At 45.4% G+C, this 25,974-nt stretch overlaps 1 protein-coding gene across 1 annotated transcript in view; it reads left to right on the plus strand.

Moving 5' to 3' along the window:
• Nucleotides 1-3,898: 3,898 nt before the first annotated feature.
• Nucleotides 3,899-25,974, plus strand: part of LOC110536437 (protein unc-13 homolog B) — a 135,044-nt gene continuing 112,968 nt past the window's right edge. Inside the window, exon 1 of the mRNA XM_090191219.1 lies at nucleotides 3,899-4,691. The gene's annotated coding sequence lies outside the window, so the exon portion shown is untranslated. The remainder of the gene's footprint in view (nucleotides 4,692-25,974) is intronic.

Here is a 25,974-nt window from a genome sequence, read left to right on the forward strand (position 1 = left end):
TAGCGGAGCACTGGAAGTGATAGTGGTGGCCTGCTGGCTAGCATACTAACTCCACTCCACTGGACTGATTACCAAGCGTTGAATGCGTGACATTGGCTGAAAGTCGCCATGGAAATGAAACCTGCAGGGTGTGTGTTCGGGGTTCCTCATTTAATCCCTTCAGAACATTTAAACAGATGTTTACCTGTGTCACTCCTCCTGACTACTAAACTGAAATAGGTCAAATGTTTCTGTGCGTCTGCTAGAGTAGATGGGAGCTGTGTTCTCTCCCTCTCTCTCCGACACACACACAGTAGTAGTAGTCGTCTTCATGGGGTCAAAAAGTTGGACCCACTCTGAAATGGATCCGTGGCTTTCCCACCCGATATGCATAAATATATATTTTTTAAACAGAGACCTCTTCCTGAATGGAACTGAGGACAGTCAGACCTGTTCACACCCGTGCTGGTTCTGATCCGAGAGACCCATTAGGATCCGAGATGAGAGAGAGAGAGAGAGAGAGCAAAATAAACCTCCCACTGGGCGCTGCCAGCACCATTAATAAACATTGTTTATTTATTTATATTTATTGTTTATTAGTGACATTGGCCAAATCATCCGCAGTTACGTGTCACTAACTGTTTTCGATGTGTAACCTAGTCATAACTTTATAGTCTATTGTTTCATTGGTTTTTACTTTCCCCAAAACTTCACGGTTCAGCTGTGTGAGATTTGAGCTCCCAAATGAGCCTAGGACTCTAGTGATATCAATATTTATACTAGAGAGACTAGAGAGAAAGGTCAAGATGTGCCCGACGCCATGTTCCCGACATCGACATGGATGTATTTATACTTGTCAGACAGGCTACTACAACTGCTATAGTAGGCATAGAGAAGGCATAGAGAAGGCATAGAGAAGGCATAGAGAAGGCATAGAGAAGGCATAGAGAAGGCTTAGAGAAGGCATAGAGAAGGCATAGAGAAGGCATAGAGAAGGCATAGTGAAGGCATAGAGAAGGCATAGAGAAGGCATAGAAAAGGCTTAGAGAAGGCTTAGAGAAGGCATAGAGAAGGCATAGAGAAGGTTCATTCAGAAGGTTAATTTTTTGATCCAAATATGTTTTAATATTTAATATGTCTTTCAAAGATAATTTGTAAAAATCCAAATAACTTCACAGATCATAATTTTAAAGGGTTTAAACACTGTTTCCCATGCTTGTTCAATGAACCATAACAATTAATGAACATGCACCTGTGGAACGGTCGTTACGACACTAACAGCTTACAGACGGTAAGCAATTAAGGTCACAGTTATGAAAACTTAGGACACTAAAGAGGCCTTTCTACTGACTCTGAAAAACACCAAAAGAAAGATGCCCAGGGTCCCTGCTCATCTGTGTGAACATGCCTTAGTCATGCTGCAAGGAGGCATGAGGACTGCAGATGTGGCCAGGGCAATAAATTGCAATGTCCGTACTGTGAGACACCTAAGACAGCACTACAGGGAGACAGGACGGACAGCTGATCGTCCTCGCAGTGGCAGACCACGTGTAACAACACCTGCACAGGATCGGTACAACCAAACATCACACCTGCGGGACAGGTACAGGATGGCAACAACAACTGCCCGAGTTACACCAGGAACGCACAATCCCTCCGTCAGTGCTCAGATTGTCCTCAATAGGCTGAGAGAGGATGGACTGAGGGCTTGTAGGCCTGTTGTAAGGCAGGTTCCCAACCAGACATCACTGGAAACAACGTCGCTTATGGGCACAAACCCACCGTCGCTGGACCAGACTGGACTGGCAAAAAGGTGCTCTTCACTGACGAGACGTGGTTTTGTCTCACCAGGGGTGATGATCGGATTCGTGCTTATTGTCAAAGGAATGAGCGTTACACTGAGGCCTGTACTCTGGATTTGGAGGTGGAGGGTCCGTCATGGTCTGGGCCAGTGTGTCACAGCATCAACAGATTGCCTGCAATGACAACAAGCTCAATCTCAATGCTGCACATTACAGGGAAGACATCCTCCTCCCTCATGTGGTACCCTTCCTGCAGGCTCATCCTGACATGACCCTCCAGCATGACAATGCCATCAGCCATACTGGTCGCTCTGTGTGTGATTTCCTGCAAGACAGGAATGTCCGTGTTCTCCCATGGCCAGCGAAGACCCCTGGATCTCAATCTGAGCACATCTGGGACCTGCTGGATCGGAGGGTGAGGGCTAGGGCCATTCCCCCCAGAAATGTCTGGGACCTGTTGGATCGGAGGGTGAGGGCTAGGGCCATTCCCCCCAGAAATGTCCGGGGACCTGTTGGATCGGAGGGTGAGGGCTAGGGCCATTCCCCACAGAAATGTCCGGGAACTTGCAGGTGCCTTGGTGGAAGAGTGGGGTAACATCTCACAGCAAGAACTGGCAAATCTGGTGCAGTCCATGAGGAGAAGATGCACTGCAGTACTTAATGCAGCTGGTGGCCACACCAGATACTGACTGTTACTTTAGATTTTGAACCCCCCCCCCCCCTTTTGTTCAGGGACACATTATTCCATTTCTGTTAGTCACATGTCTGTGGAACTCGTTCAGTCTCAGTTGTTGAATCTTGTTATGTTCATACAAATATTTACACATGCTAAGTTTGCTGAAAATAAACGTAGTTGACAGTGAGAGGACGGTTCATTTTTTTCTTGTTGAGTTTATAAGCATTATATTGTTAGATTGAAAGGTGTAATTCTAGTAGGCCTAAAACTTTCTTCCTCACCTCAAGTTCAATTGTCGGAGTCGGTTGGAGCCCTGGCTGCCTTCGTAAGGCCTGCAGTAGCCTAATAATAGCCCAAAGCCTTCACAAAAGTTGCTTAATTTCATTAGGATAATATCAAAAGTATGTAAAGTCATTGTTTGTAGGAACGGTTATTACATTACGTTTAGCATCTTTGGTTTTTATTTTTCCTGGTTTGAGTGAGAATAGTGTTAATAGAACTACTGGTAATTCTATTTTATTGTGACAAACACAACATTACAGCCGTAACGTTTGGCCAACAAAAATGCCTGAACAGAATTAAATATAAAAAACTGTTTTGAGCTGGCTAGGGCCTGTGTTGCAGCCTTTAGCAACACATTTGATTGCCTACAGTAGGCTTACCCAACAAATGATAGAAATAGGCTAATGCTAATTTATTTGACAATTATTATTATTAATGACTAATCAATTGATGATAAATATGGAAATAGATCAATGAAAGATTGAAAATAGTTTTAAACCTGAATAGCGAGTTGTACACAGTCAGTCCATTTGACCAACGTTCTTCTCATGTTTGTCCTCTACAACATTACAACTCGTCCCCGAGGACGTTCCCCTTGTCTTTTCACTATACTCTTTCTCCTCAAACTGTCATTTAAAATAACTCCTCTTCACAATCAACAGTAGCCTGGGCCAAGGCTCCTTTTACTCGCACGTGAGGTGAGCAGCTGGAACCGGTTTTATTGAGCTACAATTGGCTGACAGATAACAAGCTTGTGCTCATCACACAAACAGTCAATTCCAGTCTGTAAATCATTTTTAATTCCCCGAGACCGTGGCAATTATATCAGACCCCACCCAGATCTGAGACAAAGGTCTGAATTTAGGACCCGCTTGGGTCCCAGGTCAGATCTCAGAATTTGGGGTCTGCTGGTCCCTTGAAAACCTCTGTGTAGATCATGATAAAGCACAACTGAATAGTGATTGGGTTAAATAGTCTTATGTAAGGATGAATGTCTCTTAAGGAAATTAAAATATGGAGAGAGATGTGATCGTGCTTGACTCAGAGAGAGAGAGAGAGGGGGGGGGGGGTGGTAGAGAGAGAGTGAGGCAGTGGTAGAGTGAGGGAGCGGTAGAGTGAGGGAGGGGGGTGGTGGTAGAGAGAGGGTGTGGTAGAGAGAGAGTGAGGCAGCGATAGAGAGAGGGAGCGGTAGAGTGAGGGAGTGGTAGAGTGAGGGAGCAATAAAACGTAGAGCAGCTGTTTCCTGTGAGCAACAAGCTGCATTCACTCCGACTGGAGTGGGAGGAGGAGAGAGATAGAGGTGAGAGAAAGACAAACAGGATGGAGGGACCATAGATTGATAAAGAAAGATGAGAAAAGAGTGACTGTGAGTGACTGTGTCCGAGTGTGAAAAATAGGATGATTGAGAAAGAGAGTGATAGAATGAAAGAGAACCAGAATGAGTCAACTGTATAAGAAAGAACTGAGATAGATATTGACAAGACAAGATTAAAGGAGAAGAGAGGGCGAGGGCGAGAGGGACAAAGTGAGTGACAGTGACACAGAAACAGGTGGGGGTTTTGAGCCAGTCTTACTTCTGTGAGAAAAAGAGAGAGAATATAGAAAGAGAGAGAGAGAGAGAGAGAAGAAACTGCTTATCTTTCCGTTTTTCTTTTTGGACGGGGTCTGATGCAAGCGCTGGCTACAAGCTACTTACCTCTCTATCCACCTCTGGAGTCGGAGGCTGATGGGATTGATCCTGGAACACGGGGAGGGGGGGGGGGGCATGACAGTCACGCCCTAACTTCTATCGTTTTTTCAGCCTTTTTAAAATAAGCTCTCCTGTTGATGTGTGGACTCTGCTCCTCTTGTGGATCTCCCCTTTTTTTAAGAGGCGTTTATGCTGATTTTAAACTTTATTCCACTCTTCCTTTTGATGGTTCTAGATTTATGTCTGGAGGTATCTCTGTGAGGTAAGTTGGTGTCCGTTCTGCTTCTCGATCTCACATGCCTGTTTTTTTTACATGCCAAAGAATACCATATCTTCTGCATCCACTATTGGATTTTGTTGAAAAAAAAAAAAGTAGAACTGTCTTTAATAATGATGTCGAAATAGACAAATATACACATTTCCTCTCCTGTCCTCGTCGCAGCCAGATTCTATACTGAAATCCACAGGGACATATGGAAATATTACTGCCACAACACTGCTCTCTGTCTCTCTCTCTCTTCCTCGCTGTCTCTCAATTCAAGTTCACTTTCAATTTAAGGGGCTTTTTTGGCATGGGAAACATATGTTTAATGTGAAATAGATAATAAACAAAAGAGTAAACATTACACTCATAACATTTCCAAAAGAATAAAGACATTTCAATTTCATACTATGTGAAAATAGTTAAAAAGGGAAAATAATTTGCAATGGTGTGTGTTCTTCACTGGTTGCCCTTTTCTCGTGGCAACAGGTCACATATCTTGCTGCTGTGATGGCACACTGTGGTATTTCACCCAATAGATACGGAAGTTTATCAAAATTGTGTTTGTTTTTCAAATTATTTTGTAATCTGAGAGATATATGGGTCTAATATGTGCAGCTCAGTTTCCACCTCATTTTGTGGGCAGTGAGCACATAACCTGTCTTCTCTTGAGAGCCATGTCTGCCTACGGCGGCCTTTCTCAATAGCAAGGCTATGCTCACTGGGTCTGTATTTAAGTTTGGGTCAGTCACGGTGGTCAGGTTTTCTGCCATTGTGTACTCTCTGTTTGTGGCCAAATAGCATTCTAGTTTGTTCTGTTTTTTTGTTCATTCTTTCCAATGTGTCAATTAATTATCTTTTTGTTTTCTCATGATTTAGTTGGATCTAATTGTGTTGCTATCCTGGGGCTCTGTGGGGTGTGTTTGTGTTTGTGAACAGAGCTCCAGGACCAGCTTGCTTAGGGGACTCTTCTCCAGGCTCATCTCTCTGTAGGTGATGGCTCTGTGGGGTCTGTTTGTGTTTGTGAACAGAGCCCCAGGACCAGCTTGCTTAGGGGACTCTTCTCCAGGCTCATCTCTCTGTAGGTGATGGCTTTGTTATCGACGGTTTGGGAATCACTTCCTTTCTTGGTGGTTGTAGAATTTAACAGCTTTTTTTCTGCATTTTGATAATTAGCGGGTATCAGCCTTGTTCTACTCTGCATGCATTATTTGGTGTTTTACGTTGTACACAGAAGATATTTTTGCAGAATTCTGCATGCAGAGTCTCAATTTGGTGTTTGTCCCATTTTGTGAATTCTTGGTTGGTGAGCGGACCCCAGACCTCACAGCCTTAAAGGGCAATGGGTTCTATAACTGATTCAAGTATTTTTAGCCAGATCATAATTGGTATGTCGAATGTTATGTTCCTTTTGATGGCGTAGTAGGCCCTTCTTGCCTTGTCTCTCAGATCGTTGACAGCTTTGTGGACGTTACCTGTAGTGCTGATGTTTAGGCCGAGGTATGTATCGTGATCTAGTGCAACGGTTTCTAGATGGAATTTGTATTTGTGGTCCTGGCAACTGGACATTTTTTGGAACACCATTATTTTTGTATTACTGAGATTTACTGTCAGGGCCCAGGTCTGACAGAATCTGGGAAGAAGATCTAGGTGCTGCTTTAGGCCTTCCTTGGTTTGGGACAGAAGCACCAGATCATCCTCTCTCTCCTTCATCAGCAAACAGTAGAGATTTGACTTCAGATTCTAGTAGGGTGAGGCCGGGTTCTGCAGACTGTTCTAGTGCCCTCGCTTAACCTGCGTCGTCCCTTACTCACCCCATGGCCCTGTTGAAAGAAATGTGTGTGTGTTTTACCAATTCTAACAAAATGCTTGATTTTTACAATGTTGTGTTTTTCCCCCAACACCAATTTCCATCAAGTTGTATAGCAGACCCTCATGCCAAATTGAGTCAAAGGCTTTTTTTAAATCAACAAATCATGAGAAGACTTTGCCTTTGTTTTGGTTTGTTTGTTCATCAATTAGGGTGTGCAGGGTGAATACGTGGTCTGTTGTTCGGTAATTTGGCCAATTTGACATTTGTTTCAATACATTACTCTGTCTGTCTGTATGTCTGTCTGTCTGTCTGTCTGTCTGTGTCTGTCTGTCTGTCTGTCTGCCTGCCTGTCTCTCCCTCTCCCTCTCCCTCTCCCTCTGTCTCTCCCTCTCCCTCTATCTCTCTCTCTCTCTCTCCCCCTCTCTCTCTCCCTCTCTCTCTCTCTCCTCTACACTCTGGCTTTCTATCTGTGTGCATAACCACACCTCCACACAGTCAGGCTCCATTCAGCCTTAAAAGTCACTCAGCCCTAATCCACTAATGGACTGTCTGATGATTGATTGTCAACCTGGGCTCATACTCTCATACTGTGTTTTGATTCTGGTACAGACTGACTGTGGTTTGATTCTGGTACAGTCTGACTGTGGTTTTATTCTGGTACAGACTGGCTGACTGTGGTTAGATTGTGGTACAGACTGGCTGACTGTGGTTTGATTCTGGTACAGACTGACTGACTGTGGTTAGATCGTGTTACTGACTGGTTAGATCGTGGTACTGACTGTGACTGTCTGTTAACGGTTGAGACGGTGTCAGTTGGTGTCTCTCTGTGTCCTCAGACTCAGGCTCTGTTCAGATTCAGCTTCCAAATGAACAAATTATGGATGATTAGACTGTCAACCGAGTGTGTGTGAGTGTATGTGTGTGTGTGTCATGCTCTGGTGCTGTGTCATAAACTCTAATTTGGCACAAGGACAACCTACACACACACACACACACACACACACACACACACACACACACACACACACACACACACACACACACACACACCTATACACATCCATAGTGTGTAGGCAGTGGAGAAGTGATTGTGTGATTGCTAGGGTCGGTGGCTGTAAGCAGAGACGATAGATACATACTTCAGTGACAGAACACAGGATGAGGGGAGGGAATACTGATCTCCTGGAGGAAATACAGGAACAAGGATTACAAGGATCAGAGAGAGGGATTGAGAGAGAGACTGAGGGATGGATGCCTTTCATGCTTGTTATTGGTTTCTGCAGCGCAGTACGGCATGTCCATACTACAGCCCCATGAGGTGAACTGACCCGATTGTTGTATCAGAGTTTTCAGATCTCCTTCCTTGGAACTTGTTTTAGTCTCCCAGTTAGAGAAAATGGAAAGCGAGCCTGTGAAGCGACTTCCGCTTTTGGACGTTACCAAGGCGACAGTCCATCTCAACTCCTCCTCCACATTTACTGGATCAGTTCAACAGTGAACAAGAACCCCCCCCCCTCGACATTTTTTTTTCTCTCTCGTCAGGACCTTTAAGTATGTCTGCTACGTTAGGTTAGCGATGGAATGACATACAATACCTTCTCTAATCAACATGGCCGCTAGCCGTCAAAGTGTGTCCGTACATTCCTTTAAATATTTTTAATCCTGGAAAAACATCGGAGTCAAAGTTCAGCTGCAGCTTCCTCCTTTAATGGGAAACCATAACATCCTACTGAATGGAACAGGAGGCTACATCAGACCAGAAAGATGATTAGTCGTTTCTGGGATGGCAAAGAGAAAGATAAAAATTGATTAGCACAAGGCTTGTCCTGTTAGCTAGCGGTGGCAGGCTGCCAAAGATGGCTCAGAAGGCTCACAGAACAGTAGTGTTCTGTCAGGAATGATGAAGGCAAGGAGAGATGGAGAGGAGGACTGGAGGACTGGACGGGGGAAGGATGGATGGACAGAGGAGGACTGGAGGAAGGGATGGGGGAAGGATGGATGGAGAGAGGAGGACTGGAGGAAGGGACGGGGGAAGGATGGATGGAGAGAGGAGGACTGGAGGACTGGACGGGGGAAGGATGGATGGAGAGAGGAGGACTGGAGGACTGGAGGAAGGGACGGGGGAAGGATGGATGGAGAGAGGAGGACTGGACGGGGGAAGGATGGATGGAGAGAGGAGGACTGGAGGAAGGGACGGGGGAAGGATGGATGGAGAGAGGAGGACTGGAGGAAGGGACGGGGGAAGGATGGATGGAGAGAGGAGGACTGGAGGAAGGGACGGGGGAAGGATGGATGGAGAGAGGAGGACTGGAGGACTGGACGGGGGAAGGATGGATGGAGAGAGGAGGACTGGAGTAAGGGACGGGGGAAGGATGGATGGAGAGAGGAGGACTGGAGGAAGGGACGGGGGAAGGATGGATGGAGAGAGGAGGACTGGAGGAAGGGATGGGGAAAGGATGGATGGAGAGAGGAGGACTGGAGGAAGGGACGGGGGAAGGATGGATGGAGAGAGGAGGACTGGAGGAAGGGACGGGGGAAGGATGGATGGAGAGAGGAGGACTGGAGGAAGGGACGGGGGAAGGAAGGATGGATGGAGAGAGGAGGACTGGAGGAAGGGACGGGGGAAGGATGGATGGAGAGAGGATGACTGGAGGAAGGGACGGGGGAAGGATGGATGGAGAGAGGAGGACTGGAGGAAGGGACATGGCAAGGATGTATGGAGAGAGGAGGATTGGATGGGGGAAGGATGGATGGAGAGAGGAGGACTGGAGGAAGGGATGGGGGAAGGATGGATGGAGAGAGGAGGACTGGAGGAAGGGATGGGGGAAGGATGGATGGAGAGAGGAGGACTGGAGGAAGGGACGTGGGAAGGATGGATGGAGAGAGGAGGACTGGAGGAAGGATGGATGGAGAGAGGAGGACAGGAGGAAGGGATGAGGGAAGGAGAGATGGAGAGAGGAGGACTGGAGGAAGGGACGGGGGAAGGATGGATGGAGAGAGGAGGACTGGAGGACTGGACGGGGGAAGGATGGATGGAGAGAGGAGGACTGGAGTAAGGGATGAGGGAAGGATGGATGGAGAGAGGAGGACTGGAGGAAGGGATGGGGGAAGGATGGATGGAGAGAGGAGGACTGCAGGAAGGGACATGGGAAGGATGGATGGAGAGAGGAGGACTGGAGGAAGGGATGGGGGGAAGGATGGATGGAGAGAGGAGGACTGGAGTAAGGGATGAGGGAAGGAGAGATGGAGAGGAGGACTTAACCTTTATTTAACTAGGCAAGTCAATTAAGTACACATGCTTATTTACAATGATGGCCTACCCCGGATAAACCTGGACGACGCTGTGCAAATTGTACGCCGCCTTATGGGACTTCCAATCACAGCCGGTTGTATTACAGTTTTGGTCAGGAAAAGTAGGTCATTGATAAGTATATTTAGTCATAGTTATTGTTGACGAAATTAACACTGGTGGGTGCCGAGACATTTGGGAACCACTGTTCTGAATGGCTCAAGAACCACTGTTCTGAATGGCTCAATAACTACTGTTCTGAATGGCTCAAGAACCACTGTTCTGAATGGCTCAAGAACTACTACTCTGAATGGTTCAAGAACCACTGCTCTGAATGGTTCAAGAACCACTGCTCTGAATGGTTCAAGAACCACTACTCTGAATGGTTCAAGAACCACTACTCTGAATGGTTCAAGAACCACTGTTCTGAATGGCACAAGAACCACTGTTCTGAATGGTTCAAAAACTACTACTCTGAATGGTTCAAGAACCACTACTCTGAATGGTTCAAGAACCACTACTCTGAATGGTTCAAGAACCACTGTTCTGAATGGCACAAGAACCACTGTTCTGAATGGTTCAAGAACTACTACTCTGAATGGTTCAAGAACCACTGCTCTGAATGGTTCAAGAATAATGGTCAGGTCCTTCTAGGCTCTCAAGATGCAATGACATTTTATTTTCCTTCTTTCTCCATCTGTAATTATTTCTGTCAGCCCCGTGTATCTTGTCACTGAAATCTAAAATACCACTGTTGTGACAGGAAGCTGTTCTCTCTCTATATATATACATACTCTCTCTCTATACTCTCTCTCTATACTCTCTCTCTCTCTCTCTCTCTCTCTCTCTCTCTCTCTCTCTCTCTCTCTCTCTCTCTCTCTCTCTCTCTCTCTCTCTCTCTCTCTCTCTCTCTCTCTCTCTCTCTTTTAAAACCAGCTGTCTCATGTCAGTCATTCCTTCCCTCTGGATTAAAGCCTGCTGCTGATGCTGGTATTTAGTGTCTGTCAGACACACAACACGTTTCTAATGAATTCCCAAGTTCAAGAAACATTAGGAAAAGGTGGCACTCCAAAAAGTTTCACCTTTTTATTTTCTGTTGGTGCGTGCTGACGCGTTTCGGCAGTTATGCCTTCACCAGCGAATCAAGAGATGTTACAATATCCATACACATACACACACACACACACACACACACACACACACACACACACACACACACAAAACCAATGCTGCTGTAGAGGTGATAATTACAATAGAAGGTCATAAAAACATTAGTGAACCAACAACTGTTACAATATCCATACACATACACACACACACACACACACACACACACACTCATTAAGCACACACACACACGGACACACACACACACGCATGCACACACACACATACACACACATGCACGGACACACACACGCATGCACACACACACACACACACACACCAACCTTGTTTACATTTCTGACATGTATGCACGTGTTGATTAGGGATTTCCAATCTCTCCAGGGTCGAAGGTCAATATGCGTTCAATGCATTTCCTGTTTGGTGTCAGTCTGTTTGACACTGGTATGTAATTGGTAGGCTGGTCTATTAGTGATAGGCAGCTGGTAGTGGTGTCAGTCTGTTTGACACTGGTCTGTAATTGGTAGGCAGCTGGTAGTGGTGTCAGTCTGTTTGACACTGGTCTGTAATTGGTAGGCAGCTGGCAGGTCACCTGTGATTACAAGTCCGTATTCTACGTCCACCAATGTCTGAGGATGAAGGGAGATGACGTGGAAACTGGCCACTAAGGGCACCAGTGAGCGCTGTTACCTTCCAGTAGGTTTCGGTGTTGCCAGGGCGTCGTGGAGAGGGATGGTGGACGGGGTGTAAACATCTGCCTCTGGTGCCAAAGATTGCATGTTTGAATCCAGTGGCAAAAATCTGTTTTTGAGATTCTTGTTTTAAGCCCAAACCTTAACCCTTGCCTTAACCATTCAGAGTAAATTCCTAACCGTAAGAATGTGGAGTTAATCCCTAAACTTAACCTCAAACACTTTGACATTTTATTTTGGAACAACTTCTACATTTGACGTTTGAGAAACATGGATGAACGTCTGACTCGGACGTGAGACTGTGAGGTCTGGTGTGTTTATTGGATGGCGGTTTGTTGGATTCCTATTTGATATCGTAAGGTAACATGGCCATGGTTGCTTTTTTACAGGGTTTCAATTGTGCTGCAGTTCTATTTCCTCTGATATTTATGTGGCCTGTGCAATTCATTAAATTGGGCCTACAGAATATCTATGTTGACTTACGCTGCTTACATACACTGCTTCTAGAGGCACATTGTGATCCAACTGGAAATCAAGTCAAACAATGGACACTTTTGTCAAGATCCTTGACAGTTTTTAGTCATTTCCTCCGTAGAAGGTCTAAATGTGAAGAGTGTCCATGAGGCTTTAGGCTCATCTCTTATTTGGCCTGTTTCCTTGTTAATGTGGGGGGAGGGAGGGAGAGATGGAGGTAGGGAGTGATAGAGGGAGGGAGGGTAATAGAGAAGGGGAGGGAGGGAGGGAGGGAGGGAGGGAGGGAGGGAGGAATATACCATATTAATTCCCAAATTGATGAATTGAGAATTATTTTCCCAATGTAGCTACTGTCTGTCTGTGGTTTTACACGCCACAGTGCTGCTCAATTCTTCATTTTAAGATTGGATTCCCCCCCCCCGCTGCAAATGATGCTTTTGGTTTGTCCCGGTCTTCGGTGGCCGTGGTTTGTGAAGGGAGAAAGTTGAGCAAGGCTTGTAAGGAGAAGGGAGCAATTAGCCTCCTCTCTTTCTCCTCGTAACAAAACCCTTCATTCTGTGAGCTAACTTGTAACAAATAAATAAGTAGTCACATTTAACATGGTTCATTCATAACGAATAAGAAATATATGGAAAAGGATATTGTTCAAATGTAGAAAGTTTCTATTACAAAGTGATGAGATGCGCATCTCGCCTGTGAGAGCTATTTCTCAATTTGTAACAGTTATATTGGGCAAAATATGTTCAAAGACAAGTTTGGTAGTATTATAAACCAGAAACAACTGGTTTCTAGTAGGCTACAGAATTAGAGAAGGTCTGTTTCTCTGAAAGGCCGGCAGTAGGTTCAAGCGAGCCTGTTTCTCTCCCCAGTCAGAGGCAGCATGCTTGTCTCACAGACTCTGACCAGCAGCAGCAAGCTATTCTCCTTATTTATGTTCAGACAACACATGTGAAGGTCAGGCCAACCTTGTGGGGGGAAAGTACTCATCGTGTTTATTTAATTTAATAATCACACTAATAATTATTCCAGAACCAATCTTTACATTTTATTTAAATTGAGAAAATCTAGAAAGTAAATCTTCCCATTTTAGTCTCTATTTACAGAGCATGTGACATTACACAGTAACCTGGTTTATTTGTCCTTGATACATTTTTTGGTTGATTTCAATATGGAAGGGAACTTACTTGTGTTTGTGTATGTACTGTTTTTGGATGAGTAGAAGATATTCTTACACCATATTTTTGAGTAGCAATAGTAGCAGGGGTAGGATGTTCCCCTAGGATGAAAGGGGGGAATGTGGGATGCACTGATCAAGCTAACGATTAGTACAACACATTACGCAACATACCAAACGTTCAATCGATCTGAACGCAACCCAGAACTGAATTTCTCATGTTTGTTCTACCAACTAAAAAATTGCAGTTAGAGCAAGATCAACAGTTTAAAGTAATACTGAAATGATTGGTATTTCAGTTGTGGTTGGGATATATTGACCAAAATATCAGGAAAGTTTCGGACGTATTTCAGAGGCATTCACAGGTCCAAAAAGTGGGACCCATTACAAAATGAACCTTTCCCATCCGGACCTGATGAGATCCATTTTGAACGGACCCAAGGACAACTACACCCATTTCGTATAGACCTGCTGGGATCCAGACCCAGTCTGATCCGAGCGAGCGAAGCAGCAGAAAAGTCACTTTCTAATCTACATTATTAACCAAAGCTGAGAAAGCGCGAGGGAGAGAGAGGTGACGCTCTAGCAGGGACCGTGCTGTGCTGTGTGCGCAGGCTACTGTCAGTGTGAGTGAGTGACACAGAGGAGTGAGGGAGAGACTAGAGACTTCAACCAACCAAGCCAACTCGCGCTGTAGTAGACTAATAGCTGCTATGGTATACTAATAGCTGCCATAGTTAGTTTATTTATCATCCAGTATGATGACGTAGTACCTGTCTTGTCTGCATCAACCCGGGAGACGCTAGTTAAGCTAGCTAGCTAGGCTAATTGCCGCTTCACCACTAGATGAGCTGTGTTCAGATACTCATACTACCCACGCTAACTGTACTATTTGTGACATGAATTGAGTGTATATAGTATGCTTATTGGTTATAGTATGGTATAGTTAGTATGCCAAAAGTTCCCGGATGTCGTACTAAATCCTCTAAAATATGAAGTATACACGCAGAGGACACTATTTCCGTACTTTAGAGCCCATAATGCAATTCTTCAGGGAAATGGGCGTGGCTTCACATTGTTTAAAGATTTGAAGAAAACAGCGGAAAATATGCACCTGAAGTCCAACCGAGAGACGATACAAATTCATTGCTTTAACTAATTATGACAAATGTTAATAAAATGTTGAGCAATGTAAAAAAGTAATTACTTTTCAAATAAGTTACCTTACACTTTCTGTTGGCTGACAATTTGTTAGCTACGCTATCCTTACGAACCACCTAGCATATCATTACAGCAGTATGTGCCGGTATGTTAGCTACGCTATCCTTACGAACCACCTAGAATATCATTACAGCAGTATGTGCCGGTATGTTAGCTACGCTATCCTTACGAACCACCTAGCATATCATTACAGCAGTATGTGCCGGTATGTTAGCTAGCTTCTTATGGGTTGGTGGGACGCTGGCCAACATCCGGTGAAATAGCAGAGCGCCAAATTCAAAATAAAGAAATTGTCAAATTAAACATTCATAAAAATACAAATTTTTTACATCGGTTTAAAGATTAACTTCTTGTTAATCCAGCCGCTGTGTCAGATTTCAAAAAGGCTTTACGGCGAAAGTGTACCATGTGATTATCTGACGACAGCGCCCCGCGCACAAACATTTTACAACCAAGTAAAGGAGTTACAAAAGTCAGAAACAGCGATACAATTAATCACTTACCTTTGATGATCTTCATATGCTTGCAGTCACAAGAGTCCCAGCTTCAGATAAATGTTAATTGTGTTTGATAAAGTCCCTCTTTATTTCCCGAAAACTCAGTTTTGTTGGTGCGTTTTGTTCAGTAATCCACTGGCTCAAAGGCAGACATGACATGCAGACGAATACATCCTAATAGTACCAGTAAGGTTTGTCGAAACATGTCAAACGATGTTTACAATTAATCCTCAATAATCAATCATATTTAGACCGGACAATAGTGTTTTCAATAGAAAGGAAAAATAACGAACGGCGCGCAATCGTTCATGCGAGCAAACCAGCTCTGCTTTTTTCTGTTTACTGTTGACATCTAGTGGAAGCCATAGGAACTGCAATCTGGGTCATATCCCATTACATACTGTATAGGCATTCAATTGAAAAGTACCCACATCAAAAATATCCCACTTCCTGGATGGATTTTCCTCAGGTTTTCGCCTGCCACATCAGTTCTGTTACACAGAACCCAAACCGGCTGAGCGCGAGTGCCATCGTGCATAAATGTATTTTTTCCCCCTATACCAAACACGATCACGACACGCAGGTTAATATATCAAAACAAACTCTGAACCAATGACATTTAATTTGGGCACAGGTCAAAAAGCATTAACATGCACTTGCTAGCTAATTTGAATAATAATGAATTTACGATCGCTCAACACCAGTTGAATATGGCTGGTGTCAGTTATCGTCGGCAAAAATGCGTAATTAACAGCAACACAGTTAGTCACCAACGCTCTTGATAACATGACAACTGCCTAACCAGCTCTGCTAGGGTGAATAAAATAGTCAGAGTGGTCACTCTCATTTGCGTCCAGTGTGCGCTCCGAGAGCGAAACCCTATAAATTTACAAACAAACAATCTGACAACGCTCTGAATTTACAAGCGCACTCTGGCACTCCAGAAAGTAATTTAAGAACACACCCGAAGTCGTGAAATGTCTAACTAGTAATTTGTTATGCTAACAAGCTAGCAAGAGGTTGAATAGCAACAGCATCAACTTCCGGTAGACCTGCGAAGCGCTAGTACGCTCAACTGAAAGGATACTGTCCCGTTTACAGTATACTAAAATTAACTAATAGTATATAATATATACTCATTAATTATGTAGTATACAGTATGTTAGTATGGGTATTCGAAACACAACAGTCTTCTCTGCATCAACCCGGGAGACGCTAGATAAGCTAGCTAGGCTAATTGACACTTCATGCACTTTCTCATCCTACAGTTACAAATAATAACAACTCCATTCAGAATATAAAGTAGCAGTCTACCTGTTGGCTCTTGGTCGTTGTAGCCTGTCCTTCTCCTTTAACTTTTAATTCTATTATTTTAATTCAATCTTCCATTGATTAGACATCTCCTAACTTTTGCCCCACATGGAGGCTCTGTGACTGGAGCCTATTGCCGTGTTGATGACTTATGATTGGTCAACAACAACATCAACAAGCTAATAACCCATAACCCTCCCCATAACCCTCCATAACTGGCCTGCCTCCTCAGTGCCAGATGTCTCTATAGCCTATTATCCATCCAGCTGGTCAGCTGCTCTGACACAATGACCCCATACACGCCATATAATCTCTGGGAATTACTCTAGGACTATGATTCTATGACCTACTAGCATCTACAGACACTGTGCTAAAGAGATCCAGGAAAACTTCAGACCCCTAGTCATAGTCACGCAGTCACGTGGAATCACACTTCTATCCCTACTCTTTATCCACCATTTATCTATCATTTATGGGCTCCCAAGTGGTGCAGCGGTCTATGGCACTGCATCTCAGTGATCGAGGTCTAAGAGACACCCTGGTTCGAATCCAGGCTGTATCACAACCGGCTGTGATTGGGATTCCTATAGGGCGGCGCACTATTGGTCCAGCATCGTTAGGGTTTGGCCAGTGTAGGCCGTCATTGGAAATAAGAATTTGTTCTTAACTGACTAGCCTAGTTAAATAAATAAAAATGCCATAATTTATCAATAATTTTATCTGATATTGTTACGGCTTGCTTTGTCTTCTATAGGATTCCATTACAGAAAAGCGGTGGCCACATGGTTACCATAGCTACCATGACAGCGTTTTCAGCCAATGTCTTTTGTGCTTTCTCTTTTTTCTCCTCGTTTCTCACTCTCTCTCTCTCGTTCTGCTTGTCTTTCCTTTCTCTCTCTCTCTCGTTCTGCTTGTCTTTCCTTTCTCTCTCTCTCTCGTTCTGCTTGTCTTTCCTTTCTCTCTCTCTCTCGTTCTGCTTGTCTTTCCTTTCTCTCTCTCTCTCTCGTTCTGCTCGTCTTTCCCTTCTCTCTCTCTCTCTCGTTCTGCTTGTCTTTCCTTTCTCTCTCTCTCTCGTTCTGCTTGTCTTTCCTTTCTCTCTCTCTCTCGTTCTCCTTGTCTTTCCTTTCTCTCTCAATTCAATTCAATTCAAGGGCTTTATTGGCATGGGAAACATGTGTTAACATTGCCAAAGCAAGTGAGGTAGATAATATATCAAGTGAATATATAAAGTGAAATAAACAATAAAAATTAACAGTAAACATTACACATACAGAAGTTTCAAAACAATAAAGACATTACAAATGTCATATTATATATATATATATATATATATATATATATATATATATATATATATATATATATATATATATATATATATATATATACAGTGTTTTAACAATGTACAAATGGTAAAGGACACAAGATAAAATAAATAAGCATAAATATGGGTTGAATTTACAATGGTGTGTGTTCTTCACTGGTTGCCCTTTTCTCGTGGCAACAGGTCACAAATCTTGCTGCTGTGATGGCACACTGTGGAATTTCACCCAGTAGATATGGGAGTTTTTCAAAATTGGATTTGTTTTCGAATTCTTTATGGATCTGTGTAATCTGAGGGAAATATGTCTCTCTAATATGGTCATACATTGGGCAGGAGGTTAGGAAGTGCAGCTCAGTTTCCACCTCATTTTGTGGGCAGTGAGCACATAGCCTGTCTTCTCTTGAGAGCCATGCTCGTCTTTCCTTTCTCTCTCTCTCTCGCTCTCGTTCTGCTCGTCTTTCCTTTCTCTCTCTCTCTCCTTCTCCTTGTCTTTCCTTTCTCTATCTCTCTCATTCTGCTTGTCTTTCCTTTTTCTCTCTCTCTCTCATTCTGCTTGTCTTTCCTTTCTCTTTATCTCTCTCTCTCATTCTGCTTGTCTTTCCTTTCTCTCTCTCTCTCTCGTTCTGCTTGTCTTTCCTTTCTCTCTCTCTCTCTCTCATTCTGCTTGTCTTTCCTTTCTCTCTCTCTCTCTCATTCTGCTTGTCTTTCCTTTCTCTTTCTCTCTCTCTCATTCTGCTCGTCTTTCCTTTCTCTCTCTCTCTCTCTCTCATTCTGCTTGTCTTTCCTTTCTCTTTCTCTCTCTCTCTCATTCTGCTCGTCTTTCCTTTCTCTCTCTCTCTCTCTCATTCTGCTCGTCTTTCCTTTCTCTTTCTCTCTCTCTCTCATTCTGCTTGTCTTTCCTTTCTCTTTCTCTCTCTCTCTCATTCTGCTCGTCTTTCCTTTCTCTCTCTCTCTCGTTCTGCTCGTCTTTCCCTTCTCTCTCTCTCTCTCGTTCTGCTCGTCTTTCCCTTCTCTCTCGCTCTCTCTCGTTCTGCTTGTCTTTCCTTTCTCTCTCTCTCTCGTTCTGCTTGTCTTTCCTTTCTCTATCTCTCTCCTTCTCCTTGTCTTTCCTTTCTCTCCATCTGTTTCTTTCATTCCATTTCTATGCTTCTCTCCTGCTCTCTCCCACACTCGTTCTTTCCCTCCCTTAATCTCTAATTGCCTCACTCTCACCCTTTCACTCTCTGTCTCTCTCCTTCCTCTCGCTCTCACTCTCTCGCCTCTCTCTCTCTCTCTCTCTCTCTGTTTATATCTCTCCCCCTGACTTTCATTCCCTCTCTCTTTGTCCTCTGTCTCTTGACAGTGCGGCAGCCGTTGTTAGTCAGACCTTGAGTTAGCTCTAATCTGCACCTGTGCTGAGTGATTGATTTGATTTGAGCACTTCACTAAATATGCTCTTTGTAATACCATTGAGCATTACTCTCAATGAGAAATATTTTGTCATCACCTGGTCGTCTGTCTGCTTGATTACCCCGTCTGTCATCTCCTGGTTGTGGCGTCTGCTTCATTACCCCTTCTGTCATCTCCTGGTTGTGGCGTCTGCTTCATTACCCCTTCTGTCATCTCCTGGTCGTCTGTCTGCTTCATTACCCCTTCTGTCATCTCCTGGTCATCTGTCTGCTTCATTACCCCTTCTGTCATCTCCTGGTCGTCTGTCTGCTTCATTACCCCTTCTGTCATCTCCTGGTTGTGGCGTCTGATTCATTACCCCGTCTGTCATCTCCTGGTCATCTGTCTGCTTCATTACCCCTTCTGTCATCTCCTGGTTGTGGCGTCTGCTTCATTACCCCTTTTGTCATCTCCTGGCCGTCTGTCTGCTTCATTACCCCTTCTGTCATCTCCTGGTCGTCTGTCTGCTTCATTACCCCTTCTGTCATCTCCTGGTCGTCTGTCTGCTTCATTACCCCTTCTGTCATCTCCTGGTTGTGGCGTCTGCTTCATTACCCCTTCTGTCATCTCCTGGTTGTGGTGTCTGCTTCATTACCCCTTCTGTCATCTCCTGGTTGTGGCGTCTGCTTCATTACCCCTTCTGTCATCTCCTGGTCGTCTGTCTGCTTCATTACCCCTTCTGTCATCTCCTGGTTGTGGCGTCTGCTTCATTACCCCTTCTGTCATCTCCTGGTTGTGGTGTCTGCTTCATTACCCCTTCTGTCATCTCCTGGTCGTCTGTCTGCTTCATTACCCCTTCTGTCATCTCCTGGTTGTGGTGTCTGCTTCATTACCCCTTCTGTCATTTCCTGGTCGTCTGTCTGCTTCATTACCCCTTCTGTCATGTCCTGGTTGTGGTGTCTGCTTCATTACCCCTTCTGTCATCTCCTGGTCGTCTGTCTGCTTCATTACCCCTTCTGTAATCTCCTTGTTGTGGCGTCTGCCTCATTACCCCTTCTGTCATCTCCTGGTCATCTGTCTGCTTCATTACCCCTTCTGTCATCTCTTGGTCGTCTGTCTGCTTCATTACCCCTTCTGTCATCTTCTGGTTGTGGCGTCTGCTTCATTACCCCTTCTGTCATGTCCTGGTTGTGGTGTCTGCTTCATTACCCCTTCTGTCATCTCCTGGTCGTCTGTCTGCTTCATTACCCCTTCTGTAATCTCCTTGTTGTGGCGTCTGCCTCATTACCCCTTCTGTCATCTCCTGGTCATCTGTCTGCTTCATTACCCCTTCTGTCATCTCCTGGTCGTCTGTCTGCTTAATTACCCATTCTGTCATCTCCTGGTCGTCTGTCTGCTTCATTACCCATTCTGTCATCTCCTGGTCATCTGTCTGCTTCATTACCTCTTCTGTCATCTCCTGGTCATCTGTCTGCTTCATTACCCCTTCTGTCATCTCCTGGTTGTGGCGTCTGCCTTCGGTCATTCAGCTGGATTCTACAATGTTTACTCTACCACCATAACACACCTATTGTAATCCCTTACAGACGGACAAGGAGATTACAGTTTTAAGGAATGGACCTGTGTTTGTGTGTATGTTAAGCCGGTTGTAGACCTGAGAGACTGCCACATAGTCTGTTTGTGTCTTGATTTTGAACTGCTAGCTGATTTTGGTTTGAACAGTGTGTTCACCAGTGTGTGACTTCCATAAGCCTGATCAATAAATCAATCAGAGTAGGGGATTAAATGTGAAGGACACAGAGATAATGTCTCAACTCTAAGGCTTTACAGTGGCACAGAACAAAATATTTTATTTAAGACCATTTCATATGTGCTCGCTCCTGATTTCTCTCTCTGTCCCTTAGAGATTGTGTGTAAGAGAAGGCTGATATAGTGTGTATAGATGTCTAAAGTGATCTCTCTCTCCCTCTCTCCCTCTCTCCCTCTCTCCCTCCCTCCCTCCCTCCCCTTAACCCCTCTCTACTTTCTCCCTCTGTCTCTCCTTTTCTTCATCTCTCTCTCTCTCTCTCTCTCTCTCTCTCTCTCTCTCTCTCTCTCTCTTCCTTCCTCAAGTTGGCCTTTCTCTCTCTCTCTCCCTCTCCCTCTCTCTCCTCATGCGTGTTATGTTTGTCTGTTTGTTATGAAAAGGGTATTGAACCACACCTGTCACTGACCTGCAGCGTTCTCCCCCTCCATAAACAAGTAGCCGATGCCTCATGACCATAGGTCAGTGCTGTGATAGCTATGTGTGTGTGTGTGTGTGTGTGTGTGAGGGGGCCTCATGGCCATAGCTGTGATAGCTATGTATGTGTGTGTGTGTGAGGGGGCCTCATGGCCATAGGTCAGACAGACATACTATACCTTACCACTGGGATAGGATTGAGGGGCTGTCGGACGACTTTAACTCTGATCTACAACCCACATCTCTCACATTTCCCTTCTGTCAGTAACAAGATCAGCTGTGTCTCACCTCCAAGATACGTCTCATCTCATTCACCAATGTCTGGTGAACATGGTGTTATTAGCACTGTGTGCACTGTTCCTGAGCTTGTCTTGATGTGACCTGTGTGGTCTCCAATAGAGTTAATCATCAATCAAACACTTTTCACTGTAACAGTACCCTGTAGTGGTACCCTGTAGGGTTACCCTGTAGTGGTACCCTGTAGAGGTACCCTGTAGTGGTACCCTGTAGGGTTACCCTGTAGTGGTACCCTGTAGAGGTACCCTGTAGTGGTACCCTGTAGAGGTACCCTGTAGTGGTACCCTGTAGAGGTACCCTGTAGTGGTACCCTGTAGAGGTACCCTGTAGTGGTACCCTGTAGAGGTACCCTGTAGTGGTACCCTGTAGTGGTACCCTGTAGTGGTACCCTGTAGAGGTACCCTGTAGAGGTACCCTGTAGAGGTACCCTGTAGGGTTACCCTGTAGTGGTACCCTGTAGGGTTACCCTGTAGTGGTACCCTGTAGTGGTACCCTGTAGAGGTACCCTGTAGTGGTACCCTGTAGAGGTACCCTGTAGAGGTACCCTGTAGTGGTACCCTGTAGAGGTACCCTGTAGTGGTACCCTGTAGAGGTACCCTGTAGAGGTACCCTGTAGGGTTACCCTGTAGTGGTACCCTGTAGAGGTACCCTGTAGAGGTACCCTGTAGGGTTACCCTGTAGTGGTACCCTGTAGAGGTACCCTGTAGTGGTAGCCTGTAGAGGTACCCTGTAGAGGTACCCTGTAGGGTTACCCTGTAGTGGTACCCTGTAGTGGTACCCTGTAGAGGTACCCTGTAGTGGTACCCTGTAGAGGTACCCTGTAGTGGTACCCTGTAGTGGTACCCTGTAGTGGTACCCTGTAGTGGTACCCTGTAGAGGTACCCTGTAGTGGTACCCTGTAGTGGTACCCTGTAGTGGTACCCTGTAGAGGTACCCTGTAGTGGTACCCTGTAGAGGTACCCTGTAGTGGTACCCTGTAGTGGTACCCTGTAGTGGTACCCTGTAGAGGTACCCTGTAGTGGTACCCTGTAGAGGTACCCTGTAGTGGTACCCTGTAGTGGTACCCTGTAGTGGTACCCTGTAGAGGTACCCTGTAGTGGTACCCTGTAGGGTTACCCTGTAGTGGTACCCTGTAGTGGTACCCTGTAGAGGTACCCTGTAGTGGTACCCTGTAGTGGTACCCTGTAGTGGTACCCTGTAGAGGTACCCTGTAGTGGTACCCTGTAGAGGTACCCTGTAGTGGTACCCTGTAGAGGTACCCTGTAGTGGTACCCTGTAGAGGTACCCTGTAGTGGTACCCTGTAGTGGTACGTCTTATGTATTTTTTTGTTATATGTACATAATTGTACCTTAAAGAGCCAATAGTGTACCTTAAAGAGCCAATAGTGTACCTTAAAGAGCCAATAGTGTACCTTAAAGAGCCAATAGTGTACCTTAAAGAGCCAATAGTGTACCTTAAAGAGCCAATAGTGTACCTTAGGGGACAAGGTGGTGCAGGTACATAACCTTTCATTTAGAAAAGATACACATTTGCCTGTTCAGGGTAGCGGCACAGTCGCTTGTTACTTTTAAGCGGTGAAAATGTACCTCTAAAACAGATTTTGGGTGTTGCTTTAACACTGTAGGGTGTAAAGCCTTTTTTGCATATTTCCCAGGGTGCCTTTCAAGTAGGGCTGGTCGATATGGCCTAAAAGTAATACCTAAAAACAATTCTGAGGTTTGGACGATTCACGATATATATATATATATATATATATATATATCGATTTCTTGTTTTTCTCTAAACAAATTAAAAAAGGCCAAGACATAATTCTTAACTGGATTTTCTTTATTAGATTACAGAAATATACAAAGCCTCAAGGCAAATGAACAACACAAATGAACAACACAAATGAACAACACAAATGAACAACACAAATGAACAACACAAATGAACAACACAAATGAACAACACACACCCACACGTCTATTCTATTGTTTAGGAATGTTTGACCATTAGCTGTTTGACTATGTCATTTATACACAGCATAATCATTTTGATTAAAAAAATGTATTAATTTAGTTCATTTGTTGTTATAATTAAAACAGCCTGTGGTTATTTGCTATTGGATTGGCAGAATGACACAACTACTGACACATTAGCCTACAGCTGGTCTGAACATCACTGTTTTGAATACACTTGAATTATCCAACGTCACACTGACCGATGGCGAGGTGAAGCCCTAAGCACTGCAGGCGGGTCCAGATGTTCAAGCGCAATGCTTTTATCATGCTGCTCCTGCTGTCAGTTGTCAGGCACACCTGTCGCCTCCTCTTTCACGATGCCAGAGAGTCTTTGAGTCTCTGGGCTATTACTTCACCCGTATGATCATCTGGGAAGTAAGATGTCTGGAGGCAAACATTTTGCCATTTCCAGTCTTCATTTACGTAGTGGACTGTCAAACTTAGGCTCTGACGTTCTGCCTGACCATAGATCGGCTGTGGTGGAAAAATAACAAACACTAGCCAGCTTCTCTGCGACTATTTTACGGGTAGCAGTGTATAATCGCGGCAGGGCTTCTTCCGTGAAACACTTGCGGCTTGGCAGCTGATATTTGTGGTCAGCTGTACCTAGCAGCTTTTAACAGCTTGGATGTTCTACTGTAATGATTGGAACCATATCTTTCGCTATGTAATAGGTCACTGCATCTGTTATCTCCTTCCACCTCAAACTCTTCTTGTCATAAGGGATTACGTTTGAAAAGGTTGCGGCTCTGGTAGTTTGTCTTTTAGCAGACGTTTTGGGAATCGGGATTGCGTCGTCTAACTCATTCCTCCCATTCCACCTCATGTTGCAGGTGATGGAAGGTGTTGCTTGTACTGCTGCTTTTCGTAGCAATTGTCTTTCTGACACATTTTGCACAGAACATTTGTTTGCTGATTCCTCCCATTCCACCTCATGTTGCAGGTGATGGAAGGTGTTGCTTGTACTGCTGCTTTTCGTAGCAATTGTCTTTCTGACACATTTTGCACAGAACATTTGTTTGCTGAACATCAGACCTCTTAAACCCGAACGAACCACTTCCATATTACTGAAAAAACTTTGCTACCCTTTTTGGGGGAGGCTGAGCTGAGAGAGGCTGAGCTGGCTTCCCCAGGAGAGGCTGAGCTGGCTTCCTCAGGAGAAGCTGAGCTGGCATCCTCAGGAGAGGCTGAGCTGGCTTCCTCATGAGAGGCTGAGCTGGCTTCCTCAGGAGAGGCTGAGCTGGCTTCCTCAGGAGAGGCTGAGCTGGCATCCTCAGGAGAGGCTGAGCTGGCTTCCTCAGGAGAAGCTCAGCTGGCATCCTCAGGAGAGGCTGAGCTGGCTTCCTCAGGAGAGGCTGAGCTGGCTTCCTCAGGAGAGGCTGAGCTGGCTTCCTCAGGAGAGGCTGAGCTGGCGTCCTCAGGAGAGGCTTAGCTGGCTTCCTCAGGAGAGGCTGAGCTGGCTTCCTCAGGAGAGGCTGAGCTGGCGTCCTCAGGAGAGGCTGAGCTGGCGTCCTCATGAGAGGCTGAGTTGGCGTCCTCAGGAGAGGCTGAGCTGGCTTCCTCAGGAGAGGTTGAGCTGGCTTCCTCAGGAGAGGCTGAGCTGGCTTCCTCAGGAGAGACTGAGCTGGCTTCCTCAGGAGAGACTGAGCTGGCTTCCTCAGGAGAAGCTGAGCTGGCTTCCTCAGGAGAAGCTGAGCTGGCATCCTCAGGAGAGGCTGAGCTGGCTTCCTCATGAGAGGCTGAGCTGGCGTCCTCAGGAGAGGCTGAGCTGGCGTCCTCATGAGAGGCTGAGCTGGCGTCCTCAGGAGAGGTTGAGCTGGCTTCCTCAGGAGAGGCTGAGCTAGCTTCCTCAGGAGAGGCTGAGCTGGCTTCCTCAGGAGAGGCTGAGCTGGCTTCCTCATGAGAGGCTGAGCTGGCTTCCTCAGGAGAGGCTGAGCTGGCTTCCTCAGGAGAGGCTGAGCTGGCGTCCTCAGGAGAGGCTTAGCTGGCTTCCTCAGGAGAGGCTTAGCTGGCGCCCTCAGGAGAGGCTGAGCTGGCGTCCTCAGGAGAGGCTGAGCTGGCATCCTCAGGAGAGGCTGAGCTGGCGTCCTCAGGAGAGGCTGAGCTGGCGTCCTCAGGAGAGGCTGAGCTGGCTTCCTCAGGAGAGGCTGAGCTGGCTTCCTCAGGAGAGGCTGAGCTGGTGTCCTCAGGAGAGGCTGAGCTCGCGTCCTCAGGAGAGGCTGTGCTGGCTTCCTCAGGAGGGGCTGAGCTGGCTTCCTCCCTTTCCATTATGGTGGAACTGTTACCAAGGCTGTCTAAGGTTGTGATTGGTGGATAACATTTATGCACGTGTTGTCACGCAATTGGGACATGATTGGACATTGGGCTGACAGAGAAGAGACAGTGAGATTCTGCAATTTGTAAAACATTACAACATTATAACAAAACCTTGATTCTTCCGATACAGACATTTTCCATATCGCGCTAAAACATA

This window comes from Oncorhynchus mykiss, chromosome 11, assembly GCF_057628025.1.
Source record: "Oncorhynchus mykiss isolate SJ-2025 chromosome 11, ASM5762802v1, whole genome shotgun sequence".
NCBI lineage: Eukaryota > Metazoa > Chordata > Actinopteri > Salmoniformes > Salmonidae > Oncorhynchus > Oncorhynchus mykiss.